Source organism: Homarus americanus, unplaced genomic scaffold, assembly GCF_018991925.1.
Source record: "Homarus americanus isolate GMGI-L3 unplaced genomic scaffold, GMGI_Hamer_2.0 scaffold33468, whole genome shotgun sequence".
In the NCBI taxonomy this organism is placed as follows: Eukaryota; Metazoa; Arthropoda; class Malacostraca; order Decapoda; family Nephropidae; genus Homarus; species Homarus americanus.
In genome coordinates, this window is record NW_024714177.1 from 396977 (window position 1) to 407193 (window position 10217).

Genomic DNA, 10217 nt, shown 5'->3' on the forward strand with positions numbered 1-10217 from the left:
AAGCCTCACATGGTTCAGGAGAGTTGAATCATTGTAGTGAACTTATTAAGCTATCATTTGCATCATGTTCAGTTATCTTGCTTCAGGGGCTATCGTAAGATCACAGATATTGTGTACAGGTGGAACGATCACTGCACTCTAAAGGAGTTCTGAACTTTCGTATTGTGGAAATTTGTGTTATCGTGATTCAGGAATTTGGTTATCGTAGAGATCACAGTTGTTGTGTAAAAATGAAAGTTATCGTCTTTAAAGTGATTGTGCTATCTTAAGTTATCGTGTTTTAAGGTGTTTTGGGTATCGTATGGTTGCTCTTATCGTTTACGAATTTCTGAAATCGTTTACAAATTGCTCCTATCGCTTACAAATTGCTGCTATCGTTTAAAAATTGAAGTAATTGTACTTAAATCCCAAAAGATTCTGAATTTTTTTACAATTAAATATTGAATTAGATTTTGGCAGCTGAATCACGATTGACTAGAAGTGACTACTGACTATTGGCTGACTAGATGAGTCATTAGACATAGATACTCCTGACAGCTGATTTAATGGCTGACACACGTAAGACAATAAAGAAATGCTCTCACTGTCAGCTAAACAACTCCTGACCAGACATACTCCTACTGTCAGCTAATTAACTCCTGACTATATGTGATATTTATGACGCTGCTGACAGTCAAGGTCAAACAAGGTCGTTGGTGTGGTCCTCGATGTTGTTGTCTTGGTATCTAGGACAAGCTGACCTTAGCTGACCTTCTGTGACCTAAAACCACAAGTTGGGGTGTTTGATATTTCACGAGGTGGGTGGGTGGGAGGTGGGTGGGTGGCAGGTGGGTGGGTGGCAGGCGGGTGGGTGGGTGGTGTCAGCAGGTGGATGTTAGTCAATGTGTACTGTTGAGTATCGCTAAGAGAATGTGAAGTAAGAATGATCGACCTTCCGTGTGTTATTGAAGTGAAGGTGATTGGGAGCTTTGGTATATAAACTATTTTAAAGGATTTTTGGAACAGTTTTTATGTCCAGATTTGGATTTAATGCCCTTTAAAATCTGGGTGGTCTGTTGCGGTGATTTTGTAGTTTTTGTATCGTGGTTAATTGTAAATTTTTTTAGTTTTTTGTACGTGAGAGGGATGGTAAGGGTGTTTTAGTTGTTTGTGTTTGTAGGGTAGTAATACACACCCACACCCCTCCCCATCACCCCCCTAAGAGTTCGATATATGGGTCGTGGTAGTAAAGTTGATAATATCATTTTATAACTTGGAAAGAAAAAGACCGTATATCTATATGATGACATTCAGACCATCAAAACATAGTTGTCTCATGGTGGCTCAGTCCTTCATAATCTTGAAAATCTTATTGATAATTCTTATGATTGTCGTGTATCTTAAAGCTGAGCAAAAATATCTATCAGTCTCTTTCAAGCTATAGATGTCCACCAGAACTTTATTTAAATAACATTATACCACTTGCTGCTGAATTTTCTTTAATTTACCATTTTTCTTCCACTTATTCCACTTTCCACCATTTCTCTACCACTTGTCTACCATTTTTCTTCCACTTATTCCACTTTTCACCATTTCTCTACCACTTTCCTTCACTTTTCTACCATTTTTCTTCCACTTATACCACTTTCCACCATTTCTCTACCACTTTCTACCACTTGTCTACCATTTTTCTTCCACTTATTCCACTTTTCACCATTTCTCTACCACTTTCCTTCACTTTTCTACCATTTTTTTCTTCCACTTTTCTACTATTTTGCGTAAGAAAGTAACCCACTTGAGGGAGGGTCATGTCAAGTACAGGAAAGGTCACGGTAAGGAGGTAATGATAGGTCAGTGCAGTATAACAGAATACATTATAGTAATTAAAGGTTAGACCAATCGTGTTATAGCAGAGGTCACGTGACACTGTAATAGACGAAGTCACACTGGCGATAAATGACCCCATATGAGCCAATTTAACGAAGGTCAACAAGTACATGCACTTTGAAGGTCATATTTAGGGATATTTGAGGTCAGTTTGGTGTAGAATTAGGTCAGGTTTGAGGGGAAATCAGGTCATCTAGTATATTATAAAGGTCACATAACTCCAGGGGAAAACTGGGTCAGGTTAGTATATTGGAAAGGTCAGATTTGTAGAAATATGAAACGAGAGAAGGGATAGGTTAGGCTAGACTATGTTAGATAGGTTACGTTACTTTACATTAGATTAGGTTAGGTAAGGTTAGATTAGGTTAGATCGGGTAGATTAGTGTAGATTAGGTTAGGTTATGTAATATTAATTTAGGTTGAAAATTAGGACAAATCAGGTCAAATATTCTGATTAAAGGTCACAAGAGAAGGAAAGAACACGGGAATAAGCCAACGGTCGCCTGAGATTGGAAAGATAAGAGAGGTCAGGAATGATTAGTAAAGGTTAGTGGTAAGGCAATACAGGGGAAAAAAACCCTCACTTTTTTCCCTTGATTCTGAAAATATCGTAACGGGGCTGGCACTCTCTTGATGGTGTAAGCTTGGTACTGTCTGTTAGGTCATCAGTGCCAGGTTGTTGGGTAGTTACAACATAAAATGGCATAAGAGATCATAGTGCATGGCTGTTTGTGTTTATTAATGGTAGTTATGACATATAGTGCCTAAAGACCACAGTGCCAGTTTATGAAATGTTACTGGCACTAGAATAAGGGGTAAAGGTTAACTGCTCAGTAGAGAGAGAGAGAGAGAGAGAGAGAGAGAGAGAGAGAGAGAGAGAGTAGGTGTTCGAATGGGTGAGGGAAGGAGACCGACATTCAGAGACTCATGGTTATTTGAGAGACTCGTGTGTGTGTGTGTGTGTGTGTGTGTGTGTGGCGGACACGGAAGCCTCACCTGTCTTGACCTTCCTCACGTTGTATTAGCCAACCATGATTCAAAAAATTAGAAAAAAAATTAGAAAAGAAATAATACATTTCTTCTCTGATTTTATTATTTACTTAAAAATTTGGAATTATTAAATATTTGCAGTTTATTTTTATTTTTTTTTTAATTTTCAATTTTCATTTATTTTTGTTAACTAACTTTTAAACGACTTATATGTTTATAAAAAATTTAAGTTATGTTTTTCCTTGTAGTTTAAAAGTCAATATAAATATTCTCAAAATAGATATAAAATTTATTATTTTTGTAAATTTTTGTCTGAATCCACTTACGATCTTGAGCTAAAAAGAAACCTTTAATAACTCCAACAAATCTAATGTTAGGTTAGGGTGGGTTAGGTTAGGTTAGGTTAGGTTAGGTTAGGTTAGGTTAGGTTAGGTTAGGTTAGGGTGTTAAAGAAATAAATGACCTTCTGACAGCCTGACTATCTTAGATAAATCTGACCTGGCCATAAATCGTAACAGGCAGTCTATCAAACAGTCAGCAGGCGGCCATGGCATTATTATTCACAGTTACTTGGCGCTTTACCTTGAGACTACTTGAGTGGTCTAATTATAATACATATTTTTTTCTTAATTTTATTTATAATTTATTGATGTATTTAATATTTTTTTAATGAGTTGTTATTTTATTAAGACGTGGTTTATGTTGGGAGATGTTATGTAATATTTAGAACGGTTATTGTTGTTATTAGTAGTATTGTTGTTATTGGTGTTGTTATTATCAGTATTGTTATTATTATTAGTATTAATATTTTCATTAGTAGTATTATTGTTGTTGTTATTATTATTGTTTTTAATGTTATTATTTGTTGTTGTTTTTGTTGTTGTTACTATTATTATTGTTGTTGTTGTTTATTGTTAAGCTACAATTAAATTATCCTGTAGATCATCAATTAAATCCATTTTCTGTTCATGTGTTCATTAATATACATACATGAGACAGACAAGACAAATACACACACACACACACACACACACACACACACACACACACACACACACAAGGGGGAGGTTTTAGACGTTTATCATAATTTTTAAGTAAAGTTCACAGGTGATAACGGCCTAATAAGTCACCTGAACACGATTTATTAAGGTGAAAATACACAAAATTAGAAAACACAACTTACAACTTTTGTGCAACTTTTGTCTAGTTCAGTATAAATTGCCCTCGTTCCTGTGTCGTTGAAGGTCTCACAAGGACGGCAGTACGTGGGTGAAAAAATGAAATAACAGGTTATACATTCTTATAGGTGTATAATTTATATATTTTATTGAAATGTAATTCACCTTCAGTGTCCAGTTATAGAGAGAGAGAGAGAGTTTTACATGCAAGAAATCTTATGATTTTTTTGTGAGTTTTTTTGTGGGCTTTTAAAAATGTTAGTCTGTTTTTGTTAGTTTTTTTTTCGTGTTGGGTAATTTTTCGTTGCTGTTTCTGAACTGTGGACAAAACTATATTTATATGAGCGTTATAGGATGTACGTTTGTGTGTTCGTCACGTTTTTATCTCAATAAGGTCAAGGATGAGAAATAAATGAGAGAGGCAGGCAGGCAGGCCCTTGTGCTATAAGCCATAATTCAAGCCTAGTAACATTAACTCCAAGATATTTTCAGCGACCTTCAGTATTGTGAAGTATTGAGCCTCCCAGCCTAGCGTTAAGTGGCCTTTTGCGTGAAAATCAAGTCGAATCATGATAAATATTACGAGTTTATCAGCCAGGGCTTAGCGAGAGTGTGCTGGGGGAGCAACTGACCTCCCGACCCTCCACAAAAACTGGGTGAGCGACGCGTCCACCTCCTCTCTGGCGTTAGTCATTGTTTTTCGTCGCTAAATCATAAAAAAAAAGTAATGCCCCAGATTCTACTTTTGGGGGATTAAAAAGTCACAGTAGCAGTAAAAAAAGGATTAAGCTTTACATAGAAGTGGGAGAGGTAAATAACGACTTACAATTATCTTTAAGAAACGAGATCCGAGAGGGAAAAAATTCGTTGCTCTCACTTTCAGTTTTAGGACAGCTGTTGGCCCCGGCGTCCACCACCACTACCACCACCACCACCACCACCACTACCACCACCACCACCAACACCACCACCACCACCACCACCACTACCACCATCACCATCACCACCAACACCACCAACACAACCACCATCACCACCAACACCACCACCACCATCACCACTACCACCACCACCACCACCACCACTACCACTACCACTACCCCACTACCACCACCACCACCACCACCACCACACACCACCACCACCACCACCACACCACCACCACTACCACCACCACCACTACCACCACCACCACCACCACCACCACCATCACCACCAACACCACCATCACCACCAACACCACCACCACCATCACCATCACCATCACCATCACCACCATCACCACCCACGCATTAGCCCATCGAGAAAGACACTTTGTATGTTAATGAACCAATAACACTAGATCTTTGTTGATAATAGTCCTGTAAGAGAGAGAGAGATGTCGTGTGTAAAGGAAGAATCTTAACCCCTTTATATACGGGGTCCCTTCTGAGCTAAATAAAATCATCTGGCATTAGTCCTATAGTGAAGGGGTTAAGTGATTGTTCCTCGGGTAGGTTGGTGGTACTGATAACACGACAGACTGAGGTTAGTATTGTCTTACAGCGGAGGTCTTGACTTTTACACCTCCTGCAGCTTGGGAAATATTATCACAGGATTTCGTTTTTCATAATTTAAACTGGAACAAGGAGGAGGAGGAGGAGGAGGAGGAGGTGGTGGTAACTGAGGCGTTGACTTCCACAGGTATTTGAATTATAGAAAAATCATACAGGTACTCGGTATTAAATCAGTATACATTATAATATAAATAATTTGGTTATGTTAGGTTATGTTAGGTTAGGTTAGGTTACGTCATGTTAGGTTAGGTTAGGTTCACCATCAACAGCAATAGTAAATATATACATTATTACTTTTACAGGTGAAGTTCAGGTAAATTTAGCGAATGAGACAGAACTTTCTGAGCTACTGAGCGTAATACATATGAATTATCGACGTAATTTCAGTAATTTGTCATTGGTGATTGTTTTAAGTGATTGATGGCGTGATTTAGTGTCTCCAACTGGTTCTCGGATTCAATGGTGATTTTACATTCTCTTATGCTTGAACTTTTTTCCTTGTTTATTTTTTTTTACATTTTTTTTTATCATTACCAACCAGTTTACAGTTGTTGTGGTCGCCTTAGTGTCGCCGTCTATTGTGGGTTACACTTACCGCCGCTTTAGTCACTCGCTGCTGCCCCAAATTGCCCTCAAATCCCAAACATGGGTTAGAATACCTCTTTAGTGGGTTATATCTCCCTCGGTAACATAGACGGGTTCAAACACCTTCTTCGGGAGGTTTGGTAGGCTGTTGGCGGGTCACTGTGCACACCTTTAGTTTGACTCACCTGGGTGATGCTGGCCAATGGGAGTCTTCTTGTCTTCTTGTGGCCAATGAGAGTCACTTTTTGGCCAATAGGAGTCTTCTTGTGTCCAATGGGAGGTTCTTGTGGATAATAGGAGTCTTTTTTTGGCCAATAGGAGTCTTCTTGTGTCCAATGGGCGTGTTCTTGTGGATAATAGGAGTCTTTTTTGGCCAATAGGAGTCTTCTTGTGTCCAATGGGCGTGTTCTTGTGGATAATAGGAGTCTTTTTTTGGCCAATAGGAGTCTTCTTGTGTCCAATGGAGGTTCTTGTGGATAATAGGAGTCTTTTTGGCCAATAGGAGTCTTCTTGTGTCCAATGGGAGGTTCTTGTGGATAATAGGAGTCTTTTTGGCCAATAGGAGTCTTCTTGTGTCCAATGGGAGGTTCTTGTGGATAATAGGAGTCTTTTTTTGGCCAATAGGAGTCTTCTTGTGTCCAATGGGCGTCTTCTTGGTCACAGAGATATTCTTTTAGAGTTTTGACTGTCTCTTTATCTCATACATTACGACCATCGACGTTAGGTTAGGTTAGGTTAGGTTAGGTTAGGTTAGGTTAGGTTAGGATAGGTTAGGATAGGTTAGGATAGGTTAGGATAGGTTAGGTTAGGATATTTATAACTTAGGCTTCAATCCACTCCCAAATTTGAGTCAGACCAAGTTGCCAAGCTTCACCGGAATTACAAAATGTGACTTGTTTGAGAATGTTACTTCCGGGAGTTTGAGGAAGACAAGTACAGCAGGTAGTGAGTGACTGAGTACAGGTAGTGACTGAGTACAGGTAGTGACTGAGTACAGGTAGTGACTGAGTACAGGTAGTGACTGAGTACAGGTAGTGACTGAGTACAGGTAGTGACTGAGTACAGGTAGTGACTGAGGTAAGGTAGTGACTGGTGGTGACTGAGTACAGGTAGTGACTGAGTACAGGTAGTGACTGAGTACAGGTAGTGACTGAGTACAGGTAGTGACTGAGTACAGGTAGTGACTGTGTACAAGTAGTGACTGAGTACAGGTAGTGACTGTGTACAAGTAGTGACTGAGTACAGGTAGTGACTGAGTACAGGTAGTGACTGAGTACAGGTAGTGACTGAGTACAGGTAGTGACTGAGTACAGGTAGTGACTGAGTACAGGTAGTGACTGAGTACAGGTAGTGACTGTGTACAAGTAGTGACTGAGTACAGGTAGTGACTGAGTACAGGTAGTGACTGAGTACAGGTAGTGACTGAGTACAGGTAAATTAACTGGAGCATGAAGAATAAAAGAGAAAAAATTATTTTGTGTTTGGTTTGAAAACTTGATTGTGATTAGGTTAGGTTAGGTTAGGTTAGGTTAGGTTAAGTGATTATGCAAACACCTTGATGTGATTGGTTACTATTAACAAGAATTAGGATGTGGATTAGGGAACTATCGTTAGACATCCAATTAGAACACATCCATGAGGCCACTAATTACCAAACACGACACGTAGGTAGTCATAAAAACAAACACTAAATATGTTAATAATATACCAATGCCACATCAATAAATAAGAGGGTTTTTTTTCATTGAATTCATTATTAATCTCAATTATACGAAGCTGGTTCTTATAAGAGGTTGGTTAGGTTAAGTTAGGTCAGTTCATCTGTGCATGCGTGTTAAAGCCTTCTTGCTGTACAGTCTGGGATAAAAGTTGGCTCCTCGTGGTGAAGCTCAGTCACGGGAATGAGTCTCCGAAATGACTTACCCTGAGTGTTTCATCTCATTTTGGGGTCGGTACTGCTTCATTTTGGGTCGGCGCTGCTTCATTTTGGGGTCGGTGCTGCTTCATTTTGGGGTCGGTGCTGCTTCATTTTGGGGTCGGGAACCAACTTGTAACCCCAACTGTACAGGACTTGAGTGACCGAGTGAAGTTAACGAAATTTCTTAAAACATTTGTTGAATTTAGTCTGTGGTTTTCTTTTCTTTTCTTTTGTTAATTTGTCTCATTATTTCTTATTTGTATTTTATTTTTACATTTATTATTTCCTGTTGATAATTTAAGTTTCATTTATTTGTCTTTTTTTATTCACACTTTTTTAATAATTTATTTACTTGTGTCTTTTTGGATAATTTTTCCTTCTTTTTTTTTTTTAGGTAAGACTCGTGTGGTACAGTTGGTCAACGCCTTCACACATCATGCTGGAAGGTCAGGTGTAGGTACATTATTATCCTTCAGTTAAACGGAGAGTAAAGGTTAATGCAGTAGAGAAGTGTGTGTGTGTGTGTGTGTGTGTGTGTGTGTGTGTGTCGAGACCTTGTTAAGACGAGATCAACAAAAACACTCAAGGAAAAAGTAATGCCAAACTTTTTTTTTCTGATGTGGTCTACGTGCGGATGTGAACCTCTCCTAATATCTTCCTTTGGCCAAGTCCAGTACTACCCAAGGCCTCCCTCGTTGTCTTGGGAACTGCGAGAATCATTGTTTGTTTTTTTCATTGTTGGCTTTAAGTATATGCTAGTCAAGGATTACATTGAGGTATAGGTCAGGTGATTGTTTAGGTACTGTCAGCTGTTAACCTTCAGTGAAAGTGGGTGTGTGTGGGTTTTTTTTCCAAAGCTTCACAGTATAAAAAAATATTAAGAATGTTTTCCTTGTCTATCTAAAGAATGCACACACACACACACACACACACACACACACACACACACACACACACACACACACACACACAAGAATAATGTTAGATATATACATCACAGGTAATACTAAAAACCCACCTGTCACACACCTGTAATTAAAAGTAAAAATCTTCCCTTGTTAATAGCTTCAACAGGTGAGGCTTCAGTGCTAAACATCTGACGATATTATTAACATAATTAACAAATTATCTCTAAAATAGCCATCACAACCTTCCTTAACACCAGAAGATGATTAAGAAATTAACTCTAATAATTTCTCGCCGCATAATATATTTTATAAACGTAAAAATAATTGAGAAATATTAAAGTGATGTTAAACACCAAATATGAAGTAATAATTAACTGTATTTAATTCCTGTTATCTGGTCATACTTATATCTAATCGAAAAGTTTTATTTGTTTCCATTTTAGGTCATTTAGTTAATAACCTTTGACCTGGTGATGAATCATAGAAGGACATCATTAGGAAGTGACGAGGAATTAGGATTTTTACGGTAAAAATCTCGTGATGTTGTCTGTTTATACCAATGGTTAACTTAAGTCCATAGTAAGTAAGCCATTGTCCTCGTGAACTAGAGGCGCTGTCTCAATGTAAACAAACTATCATTAAACTATCAAATTTGACCAATAATCAATGTAAAGTTGTTCGTTCCTGGTAAAATGAGACGTTTTTATTGGTGCATTGGTGGAGCGCGCGTGGGTAGTCGTATACTAGCCGTGACCTGAAACACAGAAGCCATTTTTCACGATAAGCAAAAATTTCCTTTTCCCAGTTTCTATTTTTAATTCTTGTTAAACACGTAATGATAAACATGTTTTACTCAACGATAAAAATCATAAATATATTAAAGTTGGTCAGTGAAGTGTTTACAATTACCAGATGAACTTTGACCCGTGATTGTGACCATCTGGAGGGGTGAAGATGAGGGAGGACACAGGTGATGGAATAGTTCCTGAACACCTGTATAGTAATTAAGAATATGGGTGTTCCTTGTTATACCTGCGTTGTTATATACCTTGTTCTACGTACAGTAAATATTGGAGCTGTACGCAGGTATATAACAATGTAGGTATAACAAGACACACCTGCGTTGGTCATTAATTACAGGTGATCTGGGGCTCGTCATTAACCTGTATTACTTGGTATTAAACCTTCGCTGTGTTGTGAAAGTAAAGGGAAGGAA